This window comes from Trichechus manatus, unplaced genomic scaffold (assembly GCF_000243295.1).
Source record: "Trichechus manatus latirostris isolate Lorelei unplaced genomic scaffold, TriManLat1.0 scaffold00091, whole genome shotgun sequence".
Taxonomy (NCBI): domain Eukaryota; kingdom Metazoa; phylum Chordata; class Mammalia; order Sirenia; family Trichechidae; genus Trichechus; species Trichechus manatus.
In genome coordinates, this window is record NW_004444027.1 from 5,146,006 (window position 1) to 5,162,594 (window position 16,589).

At 41.9% G+C, this 16,589-nt stretch overlaps 1 long non-coding RNA gene across 1 annotated transcript in view; it reads right to left on the reverse strand.

Moving 5' to 3' along the window:
• Positions 1–16,031, reverse strand: part of LOC111821581 (uncharacterized) — a 30,439-nt gene extending 14,408 nt beyond the window's left edge. The window contains exon 1 of the long non-coding RNA XR_002824951.1: positions 15,899–16,031. This is a non-coding gene — a long non-coding RNA (uncharacterized LOC111821581). The remainder of the gene's footprint in view (positions 1–15,898) is intronic.
• Between the last annotated feature and the right edge of the window lie 558 nt (positions 16,032–16,589).

Below are 16,589 nucleotides of genomic sequence, written 5' to 3' on the forward strand. Positions count from 1 at the left end.
AACCAAAAGTTGGTTATCTGAAAGGATCAACAAAATCAACAAACCACTGGCCAAACTGACGAAAGAAAAACAGGAAAGGATTCAACTAACCCAAATAAGAAATGAAATGGGGGACATTACAACAGACCTAACTGAAATAAAAAAGATCATAACCGAGTATTATGAAAACCTATACTCCAACAAATTTGAAAATCTAGAGGAAATGGACAAATTTCTAGAAATACATTACCTATCCAAACTATCACAAATTGATGCTGAAACTACAAACAGACCCATAACATGATGCTGAAACTATAAACAGACCCATAACAAGAGAACAGACTGAAACGGTAATTAAAAAAACTCCCAACTAAAAAAACCCTGGCACAGATAGCTTCCTTGGAGAATTCTACCAAACATTCAGAGAAGAGCTTACACCAGTACTACAAAAAACTATTTCAAAAAAAGGAAAAGGAAGGGATACTTCCAAATTCATTCTAAGAAGCCAGCATAACCCTGATACCAAAACCAGGCAAAGACGCCACAAAAAAAGAAAATTACAGACCAGTATCTCTCACGAATATAGATGCAAAAGTTCTCAACAAAATTCTAGCCAATAGAATTCAGCATCAATCAAAAAAATAATACACCACGACCAAGTAGGATTCATACCAGGTATGCAAGGATGGTTCAAAATTAGAAAATCAATCAATGTAACCCACCACCTAAAGAAAAGAATCACATGATCATCTCAATTGATGCAGAAAAGGCATTCAACAAAGTCCAACACACATTCCTGATAAAAACTCTCAATAAAATAAGTATTAGAAGGGAAATTCCTCAACATAATAAAGGGCATCTATCCAAAACCAACAGTCAACATCATTCTTAATGGAGAGAAGCTGAAAACATTTCCCTTGAGAACAGGAACAAGACAAGGATGCCCTTTATCACCACTCCCATTTAACACCGTGCTGGAAGTCCTAGCTAGAGTAATAAGGCAAGAAAAAGAAATAAAGGGCTTCCAAATTGGTAATGAAGAAGTTAAACTGTCCCTATTTGTGGATGATATGATACTATATACAGAAAACCCAGAAGACTCCATGAGAAAACCACTGAACTAATAGATTCAGCAGAGTAGAAGGATACAAGATAAACATACAAAAATTGGTTGGATTCCTATACACCAACAAAGAGAACCACAAAAAGGAAATCAAGAAAACAATATCATTTATAATAGCCCCTAAAAAAATAAAATACTTAGGAATAAATCTAACCAGGGATGTAAAAGACCTATACAAAGAAAACTGCAAAACACCACTGCAGGAAACCAAAACAGATCTATGCAAATAGAAAAACACACCATGCTCATGGATAGGTAGACTCAACATAGTGAAAATGTCAGTTCTACCCAAAACAGTCTACAAATACAATGCAATCCCAATCCACATATCAGCAACATTCTTTAAAGAGATGGAAAATACAATCATTAACTTTATATGGAAAGGGAAGAGGCCCCGGATAAGTAAAGCATTATTGAAGAAGAATAAAGTAGGAGGACTTGCACTACTTGACCTCAGAAGCTACTACACAGCTATGGTAGTCAACACAACCTGGTACTGGTACAACGACAGATACATTGACCAATGGAACAGAAACAAGAACCCAGGTGTAAATCCATCTACCTATGGTCACGTGATCTTTGGCAAGGGCCCAAAGTCCATCAAATGGGGAAAAGACAGTCTTTTCAAATGGTGCTCGCAAAATTGGATGTCCACCTACCAAAAAATGAAACAGGACCCATACCTCACACAATATACAAAAATGAATTCAAAATGGATCAAAGACCTAAATATAAAACCAAAAACTATAAAGATCATAGAAGAAAAAAATACACTCAATGCTAGAGACCCTAATACATGGCATTAACAGGATAAAACCATAACTAACAACATACAAACACCAGAAGATAAGCTAGATAATTAGGATCTTCTAAAAATTAGACACTTATGCTCATCAAAAGACTTGACCAAACGAGTAAAAAGAGAACCTAAAGAGTGGGAAAAAAATTTTTGGCCATTACAAATCAGACAAAGGTCTAATCTCTAAAATCTACAGGAAAATCCAACACCTCTACAACAAAAAGACAAATAATCCAATTAAAAAATGGGCAAAGGAAATGAACAGTCACTTTATCAAAGAAGACACTCAAGCGGCTAACAGACACGTGAGGAAATGCTCACCATCACTAGCCATTAGAGAAATGCAAATAAAAACCACACTGACATACCATCTCACCTGGCATTACTAGCACGAAATCAAAAAAACAGAAAATAACAAATGTTGGAGAGGCTGTGGGGAGACTGGAACTCTTTTTTCTTTTTTGATGGTTAGTATTTTTTAGCAAAAAAGAATTTTTGTTTTTACTTTTTTTTTTTTAATTGTTGTGCTTTAAGTGAAAGTTTACAATTCAAGTTAGTCTCTCATACAAAAATTTTTACATACATTGTTTTGTGACCCTACTTGCTCTCCCTATACTGTGACAGCACACTCCTCCTTTCCACCCCGGATTTCCCGTGTCCATTCAACCAGCTCCTGACCCTCTGCCTTCTCATCTCACCTCCAGATGAGAGCTGCTCATTTAATCTCATGTATCTACTTGAGCTAAGAACCACACTGTTCACGAGTATCATTTTCTGTCCCATAGTCTAATCTTTGTCTCAAGAGTTGGCCCCGGGAATGGTTTTAGTTTTGGGTTAACAGAGAGCCCGGGGGCCACATCTTCCAGGGTCCCTCCAGTCTCAAACCATTAAGAGACTGGAACTCTTCTGCACTGCTGGTGGGAACGTAAAATGACACAACTGTTTTGGAAAATGATATGGCGCTTCCTTAGAAAGCTAGAAATAGAAATACCATACGATCCAGCAATCCCACTCCTAGGAACATATCCTAGAGAAATAAGAGTCATCACACAAATAAACATATGCACACCTATGTTCATGGCAGCGTTGTTCACAATAGCAAAATGATGGAAACAACCTAGATGCCCATCAACAGATGAATGGATAAACAAACTACGGTACCTACACACAATGGAATACTATGCAATGATAAAGAACAACGATGAATCTGCGAAGCATCTCACAACATGGATGAATCTGGAGGGCATTATGCTGAATGAAATAAGTCAATCACAAAAGGGCAAATACTGTATGAGATCACAACTATAAAAACTCATGAAAAGGTTTACATACAAAAAGAAACAATCTTTGATGGTTATGAAGGAAGGGAGGGGTGGAGGTATAAGAACACTAAATAGACAATAGATAAGTGGTCACTTTGGTGAAGGGTAAGACAGTACACAATACTGGGGAAGCCAGCACAACTTGTTCAGGGTAAGGTCATGGAAGCTCCATGGATAAATCCAAACTCCCTTAGGGACCAAATTACTGGGCTGAGGGCTGTGGAGACCATGATCTCAGAAAACATCTAGCTCAACTGGCATAACATAGTTTAGAAAATGTTCTACACTCTACTTTGGTGAGTAGTGTCTGGGGTCTTAACAGCCTGTGAGCGGCCATGTAAGATACGCCACTGGTCTCACCTTTTTAGGAGCAAGGGAAAATGAAGAAAACTAAAGACACGAGGGGGAAGAGTAGTCCAAAGGACTAATGGATCACAACGAGAAGCTAGTTTGTTCTGTAAACCTTCATCTAAAGTACAATTAAAAAAAGACACCAACTTCTGGGCAGTGAAGAGGTAAATCTGTGGGAAGATTACAGGGCAGAGTTTGTGCAAGTAGGGGAAAAAATAGCCAATATATTTTAACATCATCAAGGGCAATATAATACATTCAAGGGAGGAAAAAAAAATTCAAGAGTCCTGGGGTAACAGTCACAGCCCAATAAAGGGACCTCTAAGTCACTGTACAGCAGAATGTCATCCTACTATAGTCACAAAGCCAAAAAAGTTTTGTCCATCATCATTACAAAAGTACAAAAAAAAGTACAAAAAACAAACTGCTCGCTCCAAAAATCAAAAAACCAAACCAGCTGCCATCTAGTCAATGCTGACACATGGCAATCCCATGTGTGCAGAGCAGAACTATTCCACAGGGTTTTCAAGGCTGTGACGTTTCAGAAGCAGATTGTCAGGCCTGTCTGTCCAGGCACCTTTGGGTGGATTTTAACCACCAACCTTTCAGTTACTAGTCGAGTGCTTAACCATTTGTGCCACCCAGAGACTCCTCTGCCCACCCCACTCACCATAAAATTAGGAAACCATCTATACTGGGAACACTGGCTGCAGCCCATCAAGAAAGATGATTTGTGAAACTAGAGAACAGTCAACCTAAATGAGCTGTGCAATGGGGAGGGCAAGCTAAGAGGACAGTGCTCTTCAGGTCAGAAAGGTCAAGGCCAGGAGGCCCTGAATCTACCAAGTAATAAATGGGGGAGATAAGGTGGATAGGGACTCAGTCACCAAATCGTGAAATGGCAGAAAAGGAAGTTCCTGCTAACACCAGCAGGAGACAGGAGGAGAAGCCTCTGAACCCCCAAAAAATGGCAACATAAACGCACTATGGGGTTTGGACAACTGTATGAATTCGAGAGTAGGGTTCTTCTGGGGTGGGAACCAGAAATGTTCTCATTAACATCTGCTTAGGAATCTTCAAGCAGGGGACAACCAAGTCCTCCCTTGCCACGCTGGCATGGGTGTGCCCTGATATGATTAATTTTCACATCTTCTAGTTTTTCAGAGGTCTAGAGATGATGGCAAGAAGTGTGTAAATACAGAGAGGCACACACTACTCTTCTCTAATTAAAATAAAACTGTTAACAAAAGAAACACTGCAGTATTCTAGTTTATTTTTTTTTAAGGAAAACAAAAGTGCTCCCAAATGCCTCATCCTTGGCTTAAATGCTTAAGCCACACTTTGTACTAAAGATGGCACAAAGAAGAATCAGAGGTCTCTAGGTAGAGAATGAACTGGGTTTAGACTTTACCATCCAGAGTCCACAATAATGCTGCTTATTCCTCCTGCAATTCTCCTCCTCCATATACCACTACCAACATACCAGTTAAAGCCCTCTGCAGAAGTGGCAGGAGGGCAGGGGGACACCAGAGACAAGTTAACTACTCAGAGAGAAGTAACTACAGGGCTCAGAAGAGCCCTTCCACAACACCAACTCTTCTAGCTCAACCAGCACTAACATGTGAAGATGGGTAAACATACACCTAGGATACCCTAAATCCTGCCCTAGTCTTAAAATAACTGCTTAATGTCTGAGCACGCTTCAAATATCCCCTGGCCTACACTAAGTCTATGCTAAGAACTGACCCTATAATGTATCATTATTAAAATTAAAAATCAAAGTACCGAGTTCGATTCCCAGTCAATGCACCTTATATGCAGCTACCACGCATCTATCAGTGGAGGTTTGCATGTTGCTATGATGCTGAATAGGTTTCAGTGGAGCTTCCAGACTAAGAAAAATGAGGAAGAAAAGGTCTGGCAATCTACTTCCAAAAAATCAGCCAATTAAAACCCTATGGATCACAATGGTCTGATCCCAGTATGCATGGGGTTACCATGAGGAGGGTGCCAACTCTATGGCAGCTAACAACAATTATCCATCAATCCCACTTTCTCAGTATCTACTCTAGAAGAACACTTACACGTGTTGTAAACGCACAGTGATGTTTATTGTAGCAGTATTTGTAACAGTAACCCAAACCCAAAAACCCACTGCTGTCAAGTTGATTCTGACTCATAGCAAAATAACCTAAATCTTCATCAATTGGTGAAAGGCTAAATAACTGTTGTGCTCCTCATTATGCAGAAGATTACACAGGAGTTAAACAAAATCAAGAAGACCTGTAAGTCGTGACATGAATGATCACTGAGATTCACTGTTGAGTGGGGAGAGGGGAGAGCAATATAACAATATATGTAGTACAATCGGCACTTAATTTTTTTTAAGTTCTATACATATAAATGTAGGTAAATAAAGCATTTGAAGAATACCAACAAATCCCTAACAGTGGTTAACCTCTGGGGAAGGACAGGGATTAGGAGTGGCCATCAAGAAAGATTTCTGTTTGCTCAGAAAAGTTTGCATTTTTTTCTATAGAGAATGTGTTCATATATTACTTAGGTGATGAAATTTTTGTTAAATGGTTTAATTTTTAAGAAGGAAGAAAGTGACCCTTTTCAATACATTTCACTAAAGTGTTTGGGAGCAATTTCTATCCAAATACGGGGTGGCAATCTGACACACACTTCCCAGGAGGCTGAGAGCTCAGTCAGCCATGGGCTTTGCAACACAGATCTTGTTTCAACATTACAGGCCCAACTCTGTAACTCTGTAGATTGTTAAATTCATATGCTAGTTCAAGAAAGAGGCAGGAAAAGAGAGAAAGTATGTCAAAGGGGCTTCTGGGTAATCTAAAGGGATGTCCTAGGAGAAATTCCAGATCTTCTAACTGAGCATTCCTGCTCTCCAACGGAACAAACTAAAACACACACACACCCCCACTAATGGCAGCACTTGCTCAATCACACTTATCCCACATCATGTCTAGCTGTCTGTGCCTCCGACTCTTCAGTCTGGGGATCAGGATTCCTAACATAAATCTGGATCGCTTAGGCTAATGAGAAGGAAGAATCTAAGCTCAAGAGGAGCTCAAGAATACTAATATTTACTTAATGGGGCCTCCTAACTATATAGGATACTGATTTTTAAACACATACCCACACAACCCGACACCATCAAAGCATTCCATATAAAGTCCTATCACTAACAAAATTAAAATATTAAGAACCTACTAAACAAAACTAACCTATGGTGATAGAGATCAGATCTGTGATATTTCTGGCTAGGGGATTATCTAGAGAAGGGTAGGAGGGAACTTTCTAGGGGGAGTGATGGAAATGTTCTGTCTTGATACACACTCATCAAGACTGATTAAACTGCACACTTAAGATCTGAGTATTTTACCGTATGCAAATTAAACCTCAATTTAAAAAAAAAAATACTGAAACACAGTTTTTCTTCCACTGCAGCAGAACTTTGAGCTGTCCTATCAGACATCTGAAATCTCTGTTGTGCTATGTAAAGAGCAAAAGTACCATGGCGACAGTCACCATAAAAACAGGTAACGAGATTAAAATGGATAGAGAACACATGAATTTAAGAATGGCACATCAAGAGCAATTCATTTTCAGCAGAAAAAGAAAAAAGCGAGGGAGTTTTTCACTCCTCCGGCACTCTGAAAAATATCTACTAGTTGTGGTTGTTTTTACCAAAAGTTTTATGGCTTCCCAACACTCAAAGGACAAAAAAAGACTGAACTGTTATTTCTTGCTGTATTTTGCTTTAAAAAACAAACAAAAAGTATATGGCAGTCTAACTTTTCCCAGTACCTGCTATATGTGGCCCAGTGAACTGATTCCTGGCAATTCAATAAGCACAGTCCATGAGCCAGACATCATGCCAAGCACAAATGACACACAGACCCATCATCAACAAGGTCACAAGGATTTTTAACTTTAGTTCTAAATAACCAAGTTTTGCCTATACTTTTTACACACGTCTAAAACCATCAGTCCTTAGGCTGATGCACCCAAAACTAGTCTACTCCATGCAAAGGGAGAGCACTTTCTGCCAAATGCTGATTTTTCAAATGCAAAAATGCGAACATGAATCACATGGAGACAGAAATCATCTTGTGATATTCTCCAAAGATGAGATAAAGCAGCCCCTATTCAGAGCTGTCTAAGAAACCTTTGCTATGTGATTCAGCCCTAGTAAACAAAACAAAACAAAAAAAAACCAAACCCATTGCTGTCGAATTGATCCCGACTCATAGCGACCCTACAGAATAGAGTAGAACTGCCCCCATAGGGTTTCCAAGGCTGTAAATCCTCATGGAAGCAGACTGCCACATCTTTCTCCCAGAGTGGCTGGTGGGTTCGAATTGCCAACCTTTCAGTTAACAGCTGAACGCATAACCACAACAAAAAATAATAATAACAACAAAAAAGCAGTAAGAAGAATCAAAAAATTTTAAATAATCAAGGTGGATTTTAAATAAACCATATATTCAAATCAAATTTAGGAAAGATTAAACTAAATCAAATTTTCCACATGTAAACTGCTAATTTTAAAAAACACAAAAATTAGGACTTTAAGTACTCAAACCACAAACATATTGTCTGATATAAACTAAATATCTGTTTTCCAGGAAAATCTTGCCCAAAAGTTCCTTTAAATTCGGCTGCCTGTTGTTCTCTTTATAGCTAAAACTTGAGAACAATCACAAGGCTCAGTCCCATCCCTGGTGTCACGATCGCATTTATACACAGTTCCCAGCAATGTAAATCCACTGTGTGAGAAATGAAGTAGAGAAGGGGATGTTCAAGGGCACTTCCAGGTTCAAGTGCAGCCACAGCCAAGTGGAAGATCAAGGATTCAACTGAAGAACCTCATCCTGATTTGTTCATTATACTAAGTAGAACTGGCCAGTAAATACATTATTCTTCTTCAGGTCAATCTATTTTATTTATTATTATTTGTCATTCCCCACTCCCTCACCTTTCTGCTTTTTCTAAGGACAAAGTTCAATTTTCAGCAGCTCTGAGGCCACAAACTGAGTTCTGAACTATGTTAGAACAGTTCTCTTTATCCTTTCAAAATGACACCAGAAAGGTCTCTAGAAAATTCTGGGACCTATTTATAAAATTTTTAAAGAGCTTACATGATGATGTTAACTCAAATATTATGCAACTAGTATTATATCCCCTATTCCACATTATCTTTGAGTTATAGCAAATCACATAATAATTGACCCTAAGAATTGGAAGAGATTCTTGTGTTATCCACCCCACGAGTATACTCCCATCATTTCTAATCCTACATCATCCTACTCTCTTTCCTGTGGATAAAGTCTTGCTTGTTCATGGCCCTTTTAAATCATGGCTTCCCCATGGTTCAAATGTCACATGATCAGTAGAGGCCATTAAGACTAGATCTGTGACTGGATTATTGAATTTGTAATCCAGTTATAAACTAGATTAGCTCTTTTAAATGCCCATCCCATTCAGGGCTCATGAACGATGGCACAATCCCAAGACTTTTTTCCACATGACCTGTTCCTCCTCAGTGTGCCTGGAGCACCGCCAGGGCTATACTGTGCTTATCTGTTTACCTGTTAGCCTCCCTCTTTAGATTTGAACAAGTTCAGGTCAGGGACTGAATTTTATTTTTCTGACCCTAGTGCCTAAATCCAGTGCTTGACACAGAGCAGGTAGGTGCTCGAGATTAATTATTGAATGAACCACCTAGTTTTCCCTCATCCTATCCTTGAAATATAAAATGTTTTAAGGGTTTTTCCCACTGAAAACATACACATTAAAGAAAATACAAATAATAAAAACATTTTTAAAAAGAGTCACTCAAGTCAACCGATCTAGAAACAACCAGTATTAGCATTTTGGTATTAGCATTAGTATATTCCCCTCCAGTCATTTTCTATGCGCATTGTTTTTTCACATTTGAAATCACACTGTAGATGCACCTTAACTTATAGCAGAAATATTTTTCCGTGTAATTTTAAAGCTATTCCTAAACATCATTTTTTTTCTCTTTATTTATTTATTTTATTGTACTTCAGGTGAAGGTTTACAGACCAAATAGTTTCTCATTAAACAGTCAGTACATATATTGTTTTATGACATTGGTTAACAACCCCACGACATGTCAACTCTCTCCCTTCTCAACCTTGGTTTTTTTTTTTTTTTTGGTGAAAATATACAGTCAAAGATACACCATTTCAAAAATTTCTACATGCAGAGTTCAGTGACATCGACCATGCTCTCTTCCAATTGAGCTGCTATTCTCACTTTTGATGAAGGTTTACAGAAGAAAAGTTTTTCGTTAAACAGTCAGTACACATGTTTTCCTATGACAGTGGTTAACAACCTCACTACACATCAACACTGTCCTTACTCAACCTTGGGTTCCTTTTCACAAGCTTTCCTGTTTCCTTCTGCCTTCTAGACCTTGTCTCTGGACTGCTGTGCCTCATTAGTCCTATTTTTTTTTTTTTTCCTAAACATCATTTTTAATGGCTTCGTAACATTGTATTGTAAAGACACATTTATCAGAATTCACTTATCTATTACCTTCAGCCCACACCACTGGATATTTAGATTGTTTCTAATTTATTACTGTAGTGAAAAACTCTAAATAGTCTCTCTGTGCATAAAACATTGTCTACATGTTGGATATGGTCTCAACTATATCCCCAAAAGTGCAGTTATCTTATCACAATGTATGAACATCTCAGTGTATTACAGTCCAAATTTTAAAAACTAAATCCAGACTTAATATTTATCCTTACTGAACTTTTTTTTCTTCCTTAATTCAGGCCCTTCACTGTAGACAACTTTGAGCCTTGATTTATCTTCTAAATAATCAATCCCTCCCAACTCTGTGCCATCAACAAATCTGATAAACATACCTTCTATATTTTCATCCACAACACTGGAAAAATGTTGAATAGGTCAAGGCCAAAAACAGAAACCTATAGCACTCATTTTCAGACCTCCTTTCAGGCTGACTCAGTGCCAATAATTAACCATTTTTACATATGATTGTTAAATTAATGACAACGTCATCCAGCCCACATTTGATCATTTATGTATAATATGCACCATCATATCTTAAGAAACAATATATTAACACTTCACTAAAGCCAAAGTGCACCACAGATGCTGCACCATTCCCCTGATTTAGTAACCTAACAATCATGTAAAACAGTTATCCTTGACCCTACTGCCATACATTTTTAAGCAAAAAGCATTTCAACTTTTTTAATGCTACAAAAGCAATAAGTGATTTTTGCCCAACCTGTAAAAAGGTGGGTGACTACAGTTCAGTCCCCCTCACCTGAGTACACCTGGGAAGAGCTCTGCATCATGGGTCGTTATGGACTCTCCAGGTTAAACCAGACTGTCTCTAGCCCTGAGAGATGTGAACTTATTCACTTTAAACCAAAACCAAAACCAGTTGACTCACGGCAATTCTGACTCATGGCGACCCCATGTGTGTCAGAGTAGAACTGTGCTCCCTCCATAGGGTTTTCAAGGCTGTCACCTTTCAGAAGCAGATCACCGGGTCTTTCTTCTGAGGTGCCTCTGCGTCAAGTTCAAACCACCAACCTTTTGGTTAGTTAATTGAGCGCTGAACCATTTGCACCACCCAGGGACTCCCTGGTCCAAAAATCAAGACAGTCATTTGAGAGTCTGAGAGTCATTTGGATGAATACCTGGGCTTGATCCAGTTATTTTGTGGTCATTATGAATCTCCTGATCCTGGAGCCCTATCCCCTGGGGTCATCCTCGGGGTAAGGAAATAAGAGAAGAAATGACACAGTCCCTCCTCTTGTTCTCCCTTTATTATTGGCTCACAGAACCAAAGCTCCTGAAAATCTAATGTCATATGGAATTTGGCAGCCATGACTCAAATCTCACCAAGTTATTACCCAGACATCATACTCAGAGGATATGTGCCAGGAGCCACCATCTCACTGTGCCAGCCAAAAGTGAAAAAGGGAAAGGTTTGACAGACATGGGGGTTACCAGAAATTTGCCTCATTATAGAGAATACAGGTAAAAGCCCTCTCTAATTAGTGCCATTACAATCATCATAAAAATACTTCAAGATTCAGTCAGCAGCTCCTCATCAAATGCTGTTGACTTACCTAAAACAAATCCATTGCACACAAATATCTCAGATACCATAATGTCACACTCCTAACCTGGATCCTCCAGTGGCCACCCAGAGCCAATGACAGAGATCTCAAATTCCCTAGACTGGCATTCTAGCCTCTTGAAAACAGGTCACAAACCCAAATGCCTACAGGACTAGGCAAGGAGTGTAAAGCAACCGGACAGAGGCAACAGGGAGTGCTGGAACTATACAATTAGACAACATCCCACCTGTCTCCCATCCACAGGGGGCAGCCACCACTCAGCTCTAGGGCGCTTCCAGATCTGATTCTTTAAGACAGCCCCAAATCCAGAGGTTTTCTAGAATCTTCCCAATTTTTTAAAACCTTCATGTAGTCCAAATGATAACACATCTGTAGGTTTAAAACATTTTATGGGGCACCTGCTTGTAATGTTTACACTAGTTTGACTGTAGTCTACCTTTACAACCTGATTTCTCCCTATTCCCTAACACGAATCCTCTGTTCTTCACTCTTACACAAGCACACTGTGCACATCCCTAACTCCGTCTTTACTCATGCTACATCTCCTGCCTGTGCAACACCATGAGAAACCACAAGCAGTTCACCTCAGGCTTCCTTCCCTATTTCAAAAAGTTTTTCCAAGCTATTCCAGCACAGGTTGCTCATTCCCTTCTCTGAGCCCTAAATGTACTTATTTTTCATTTTGTCATTTCATCATCTTGTCTTTCTCATTAATCACAGATATATCTTATCTCACCAACTCGACTGTAAATTCTCAATCACTTCGTCATCCTTTTTCCCACCTCCAGCACAAGTAAGAGTAGTTCTACACACAAACAGCTTAATAAATACTTGTCAAATGTGATACAGATTATGAGCCAGTAGAGTGATTAAATCAATTTAGTGGGGCATGATAAGTATTTTTTAAATGAAAATTAATAGGATAAAAAATAAAATTATCAGAGCACCGCGCACCAAGTAAAGGGAAGTAGTAGTACTTCATGAATTTAAATTGGATTTTTAAATACATGACTGTGTGTACTAAGTCATGATGTAAACTTTATTTCTTAATGTACATCATGGTCAAAACAGTGTAGAAAACACTGCTCCACAATGAGTTATTTAGTTCAATCACTGCTCCATGCAATTGTTTTGACAGGCAGCTATTCCCTATAAAGAAAAAAAATACCTGATTTATCCCCCCACCACCTCCCCCACTCCCGGCTGCCTCATCTGTTAGTTCAATGATCTGTGCATCTCAGAGAAACAAAGAGGCTAAGTAACCACAATTACATTCCCAGTCCATTCTGCAACTTTTTGCAACATCCTTCAAATTCACCAGCTCTCAGATGTTGCAAGTTGAGGCTTGGGGAATTTGTTCAGCAAGTCATCCTAAATCATTCTTGCAAAAATAAAGCAGAATTCAGAGCTCAGGAAGAATACCACCAGCTCCCCTCTGCCTGCTGTTCACAGGATTCCAGGGAATAGACGAGCAGTAGAGGTCAGAACAGACCTGGCTTTAAGAAAGACAGTATTCCCTAGGCCCAAAATTTCCTCCGACTCCTTAGATCATCTTGATGCTTTCCCGTGTGAGTGGAGCACCAGAACTAGCCTGAAGATCTCACAGGAGAGCTAAAACCAGCAGAGTCCATTCAACTTATTTCAAAGCCCAAGAATTTATATCTTTAGCAAATCCCATTCCACTTACTTCCAACCTCCAATCCCATTCTCATGATAAGAATGAGCGGCCCCATCTTCAGTGCTCCAGTTCCCCAAAATTGCTTTGCCAACTTCAGTTTAGGATCAGGAGATGTAATTTGAATGGAAGTACAGAAGAGATGCCCTCTGATTCAGACCCTCAACCCCACTCAATAGCATCCTCTGCTGCCTCCCTATTACTGTTACTAACAACATGTTCCACTTACCCTAGAAGTGTCTTCCTCTCAAGGCTTTCACAGCCTTTCCAATATTATACAACCCTGGTTTTCCACCAGTCTCATAGCCCCAGTTGCTCACAGGACACTGACATTTGGATGCCTTGACAAACCAAAAAACTTCTCTGCAACCTGAGTATCTATTACTTCTGTCCAAAACACACATTTCCCATTTCTCCAGTTACCAACCATAGCAGCTACAAGGCCCTGGTGTGTCATCAGCTTCCACAGAATTAATTTCCATTCATCATTTTTGTTCACCCTGCCCCTGTCAACAGATTATTTCAACATTAATTTTTCTAAAACCCACCCTCTTTTCTATTTCCAGTTATCCAAGCCCTGAGCCCTCCACAGCTGTAAAAGTCTACTAACTGATTCATCTTCTGACATTACTTTAAAAACCTTTCCAAATACTCTTTTTGTCACATCATTCCTTGGCTCAAAAACTTTTCGTCTCCCCAGTAGACACAGTGTAAAGTGCCATTCCCCAGCGTGGCTTTTGAAGACTTTCACAATCTCTACCATTGTTCTTGTCCATCTTTATCTCCTACTGTTCAAGAAACAAGAAACGTTCCCTGGCCTGGTCAAGGTCATCCCCGTCTCTTAGGAAAGACATGTTCATTCCCACTTCATGGCCCATCTCAAGGGTCACAATGTCCTCTGGGAATACAGTCCTGGCGACTCCTGCCCACAGCTTCTGTCTCTCAACTCCAACAGCACCTATTTCTACACGAGCGTTTTGACAGTTAACTACGCTCTGTCTTGAGGTCTAATTTGTTTCACATGCTCACGTCTTTCCAGCTCCTTCTTGAGATTATAAACCCAAGAGGGAATCACCTGATCTATCTGTTGTATCCTGAGATAACTATATGAACATCTGCTCCTCTGGTAATTCCTTTGTGACCTCTCCCACCTGTTACTTCTTCCTCGCCACCAGTGAGCTATTCTCCACATGCATAATTTATTTCAAAACAGACTACTGTAGGTCCCTTCCCCAACTCTAACCATTTCTTTGATATTCCCCCAGCACCTCAACATTTACACCAATTTAGGCATCCACCGCACTGTTTTGAACTTGAGCTCTCAAATCACTCCCACCTAGTCAGTGGGCTTCCTGAAGTCTTGAGTTTCTTGTGTGCCTCTTACCATCTCTCGGAGAGCCTGGCATAGTGCTGAAAACACAGCAGCTCCTCAAAAATACCTGTGGAGTTGAACTTAACTGCTGTTTCCTTGCGTTTCAACTTCCTTGAGATCAAGAACTTCTGTTTTCACACCTTAGCAGAGCGTGGAGTAGGCCTTCAATACCTGTTGATCACTTACTTCGAGACAAAGGGGACCATTTACATTTTTGTAGAAAGAACAATGTAAAGAAATTAGTGGTAGCCTGTAGGTAACCCCTGCACCTGGCCTGGCGTCCTGGCATCATGGGAACGCCTGCCTAGTGGACGTGCTCCAAAGCCTCTGGGAATTGGCCACGGCTGCCTGAAAAGGCGGCAGCAGCACCTCTCCGCCGTTTTGCAGGTGGGCTCCCTGAGATTTCTCAGTCAATCCTTAAGCTAAGGCGCTGAGCCCTGAACTGCAAGGCTTGGAAGAAAATGCTGCCTTTGAAACTGTTCACAGATCACAAACTCCCTATCCAGGCCCTTACACATATGCCCACACTCACTGCAGTGCCACCGCCAGGAAGGGCAAGGAGCCTGGGAGAGGCGAGGAAAGGCAGGATGAAACCGCGCGGGACGGAGGGGGTGGGCAGAAAGGGAGAGAGAAGGTTGGGAGCAGCCCCTGAGGTGTTGGGTGTGTTGCGCCGCCTGTCCCGAAATCCGGCTCTCGCTAGCTCGGTGGAGTGGGCAGGAATTCGCGGGGAGCCGGGAGGGCTGAGCTGGCAGCACAGCCGGAAAGGGTCGGGAAAGGGGCACGTTAACCCGGTCAGTCTCCATCGGTGACGCGACTCTGGACAACCGCTCAAAGTTGGGGAGAAGGGATTCGATGCAAGCGCCGGCGGCCGGCGAGATAAACAAGGCGGCGCACGAGAGAGCGGGCAGGCACCCCCCACCTAACCCCCACCCCCACCCTCCCACCCAGCGCAGGCACCGCCACTCTCCTGGCGGCACTGGCCTCCCCAGGCCCCCAGGCCGCGGGCTTGGACCCCGCGGGTGTGCAGAGCGTGGGAAGTTCCCCGGCCGCCCGCGTACCCGGGCTGCAGCGCCGCGAGTCCCCGCGCAGCTCACCTCGCCTCGCCGCGAGCAGCAGCGCGGGCCAGGCAGCTCCTGCGCGGTCGCCTCCGCTTGGCTCGGGGCTGCAACTCTGGCGGCCCCTGCCTGCCCACCCGGCGCTGCCTGCGGTCCCGCTCAGCTTCCACCGCCCGCCCAGGGTCGGTTCGCGCCCACCTGGCCGGCCAGCCCCCCCTCTCCGGGACACTGAGCTCACGTACACGGCCGCAGCCACAACCCGGCCCGGATTCCCGCCCGGGAAGGGAGCGGAGGAGCGCGCGAGCGAGTGAGACTTAGGGACACACCCCCCGCCGCCTGTCCTGGGCCCCTCTCCCACCAGCCACAGGCTCCGCGCGCGCACGCGGTCTGCGCGCCTCTCGCCGGCCACGCGCACCCGCGCCCTACCTACCGGATACACACCCCCGCCGCTCGTAGACAGAGGGTGCTCAATAAGTGCCAGAGCGACTCTTCAGGCACATGCGCGCTTGAACTTGACGAATTATGACCCCACCCTCCCCCCAAAAAATCGGAACCGGCGGCTGAAGCCCCAAACCAAACTTGAATGTTTGCTTTTTTTCACTGAACCGCAAACCAAGCCAAAGTTTCTTCCTGCTGTTTTTCCAGGCCTGGCTCTGGAACAGTCTTCGAGAGAGCCCGAGTTCGCTCCAGGGCGGGAAAGGAGCCAGGGAGCGCAGGGCGCCATGGGCTT